General features: G+C 39.0%; 1 protein-coding gene across 8 annotated transcripts in view; it reads left to right on the forward strand.

Moving 5' to 3' along the window:
• Axdnd1 (axonemal dynein light chain domain containing 1) overlaps positions 1–3,241 on the forward strand; it is a 141,881-nt gene that overhangs the window by 46,172 nt on the left and 92,468 nt on the right. The gene's annotated exons all lie outside the window — the stretch shown is intronic.

A 3,241-nucleotide genomic window follows, 5' to 3' on the forward strand; every position in this document is an offset into this window, starting at 1 on the left:
AACTCACGACCTTGCGCTTGCCAGGCAGGCGCTTTTGCCGCTGAGCTAAATCCCCAGCCCCATTTTTTTTTCTTTTGGTACCAGGAATTGAACTCATGACCTTGTGCTTGCCAGGCAGGCGCTGTGCCGCTGAGCTAAATCCCCAGCCCCTATATTCTCTATAGTAAAATTTTTGTCTTGGTGTGAGACCTTCTTTAGTAAAGGTTTTACCCTTAGTTTTTTCATCTCTAAGTAAAGATAGTAGCTACTGTGAAAGTTTTTATTTATCTCTGTTCATTGATAAATCAATGATATTTGAGTACCTATGCTAAAAGTATTGAGATGCTTCATAGAAGGTGGTGAGGTTTTCATGAGGACACAGAAATAAGTGCTCAATAAATATTATTATCGATGACGATGATAAATACTATTGTTACTCTAATTCTTCTTATGGCTGTGATACTTCTCCAAATGCTGAAAGGAACAGTAGTGTTAGCATAGCTTGATCAAATCATATATCTGTGTATCGCTTGCCACAGAACCTGAGAGAAGTTATTAGATCTGAATATTAGTTTCTCCTAAATGGCAATTAGCAGTGTCACTTGACTCATTGATGGATTTGTTGAAGCTGACTTCCTGCTATCTGGAAGCAGGAAACAGGAAGTTTCAGGAAACTTCCAAGAAACTAGGAAGAAAACATTAATAAGAGACTAGTTAAGACTAGATGCAAAGGAGTTAGTAGTTCATAAGTAGTTAGAATACTGTTGGAAACTGGGAAATGCCAAGTCAGAATGAGAGTAGGGACAAGCCAAGGCCTGAGCTGTCAATCTGAGAATGAACCCAAGAGTGAGAGATCAGGAAACAAGGCAACAGTGTCTGCAAACCATGTGAGTTTCCCCTCACCTTAATGAAATCCCTAAGGCAATCAACTTGTGCAGAGCAAAGGTTCGTTTTGCCTCCCAGTGTGAGAGGATCTCACCCCTAATTAGTTGGCGCTGTGGCTTTGCGACCTGCGGCAAAGCAGCACACCATGGCAGGAGTACATGGTGGGACAAAACCGCTTACCTTGTGGCCAGGGAGCTCAAGAGGAAGTGGAAGGGGCTGAGGTCCATATCACTTTGAGGGCATGGCCCTGGTGGCCTAAGGCCGGTTTCATCACCTCCCAGGAGCACTGTCCGGGGACAAAGCCTCAGCATATAAAGCTTTGGGAGCTAGTTAAGAGCTAAAGACAGCACACAACTTCCCCTTTTGATGAGCAGATTGTAATTCTTTTGATTGACATTGTACATATATTTGAACACAATATCTGGGTATTTTTCAGCTTAATTTTTTTTCAAATATTGTATTGTGAAACATTCCAAATATCCAGAAAAACAGAGAAAAACGTGAGGAAAAAATTGTGGAAACATAGATACTCATCATCTAGATTCTGCTATTAACATTTTACTCAATTTGCTTTATTATTTGTCCATCTAGTCATCTTTCTTTTCTTTCTTTGTTTCTTTCTTTGTTTCTTTCTTCTTTCTTTCTTTCTTTCGTTCTTTCTTTTCTTTTCTTTCTTTCTTTCTTTCTTTCTTTCTTTCTTTCTTTCTTTCTTTCTTTCTTTCTTTCTTTCTTTCTTTCTCTCTCTTTCTTTCTTTCTTTCTTCCTGGTCTTTTCGAGACAGGGTCTCGCTATGCAGTTCAGGCTGGCCTTGAGCTCACTTTGTAACCCAGGCTGGTCTCGAACTCACAGTGAACCTCCTGCCTCAGCCTCCTCAGTGCTGGGATTACAGGCATGTGGCACCACACCTGGCCATCTAGTCATCTTTCTATCCTACCAATTTTATGCATTTCAAAGAAAACAGTAAATGTTAGCATATTTTGCTATAAGTAACTCAGCATTTTAAACATCTTTTACCAGAGTTTAGTATTTGTTTGTCTTTTTTCTTTTTTGAGAAAAATTTATGTGTACTGATAGGCCGGGGGTGTGGTTAGCTTGGTGGGAGAATACTTGCCTAGCATATGTGAAGAATCCCTGCATTCAATCCCTAGTATGTTGAAAAACCATATATATAAACCATACTGAAATGTACAAATCTTCTGTATACTTACTGACTTTGACAAGTACATACTCCTGTCATCCATGTATCTCAAACACTTATATGATATGGAATATTATTGAATATTATCATCACCCCAAAAGTTCCCTCATTTTCTTCAATAAATTCCCACCCCATTTTTCCAGAGGTTCCATCTTTTTTGTGTTTTACATAGGTTTTGCCTATTCAAGAACATCATGTAAGTGGAATCATATAGTAGGCACTTGTTTTAGTCTGTTCAGCATTGCTCTAAGAAACTGCTGAGGCAGGGAACTCTATAAAAAAGTATATTTAGCTCACAGTTCTGGAGATCTAAGAGCATAAATCTGGCACCTGCTGTGCTTTTGGTGAGGCCTCGTGTTATGGTGGATGTATGGACATGTGTGGATGAACATGTGTGTGAGAGGAGAAAGGGAAGGTACCAGGCTTGCTTTATACCAGCCCACTTTCATGGTAACCTACCCAGTCCTTTGAATGTGAGAACTCACTCCTGCTAAAACTGTGAGTCCCTTTTAAAGACCCTAACAATTGTCAACCTTTACGTTGGAGTCCAGTCCACATGAGTTTAGATTGAGACAAAAAACAATAGCCATATTCTTGTGCATGAGGCATCTTGCATGTAGCATGTATTTGACATTTGATCACATTGTTTTTTTTTTTTTTTCTTTTTGAGACAGGGTCTCACTGTGTAGTTCAGGCTGGTCTTGAGCTCATTTTGTAGCCCAGGTTAACCTTGAACTCACGGTGATCCTCCTGTCTCAGCCTCCCAAGTGCTGGGATTATGGGCGTTGCATGTGTTGGTTTGTCTCTTTTTCTTTTCCAGCAGTACTCTATTGTATGTATGCAACAAGGAACATTTTTGTGTTCTCTTAATAGACATTGTGTTGTTTCAGTTTTGAGGATAAATAAATAAAGTTACTACAACATTCATGTGTGAATTTCTTAGTCTTCCCTGGTTCATAGGGTAGGTGTAAGAAGGTTTATTTTTAGAAGAAATTGTCCTACCTTTTTCCAGCGTGGTTGTACAACATTGTATACTCCTAACAATGTCTGAAAGTTCTGGTTGCTTTAACTGATATTTTGCATCATACATCTTTTTAATTTAGCCATTCTAATGATATTAGTATGTATTTCAAGATGGATGTAACTTTCATTTCTCTGTCAATTAATGATGTTGAGCAC

This window comes from Chinchilla lanigera, unplaced genomic scaffold (assembly GCF_000276665.1).
Source record: "Chinchilla lanigera isolate Chin_1 unplaced genomic scaffold, ChiLan1.0 scaffold00005, whole genome shotgun sequence".
NCBI lineage: Eukaryota > Metazoa > Chordata > Mammalia > Rodentia > Chinchillidae > Chinchilla > Chinchilla lanigera.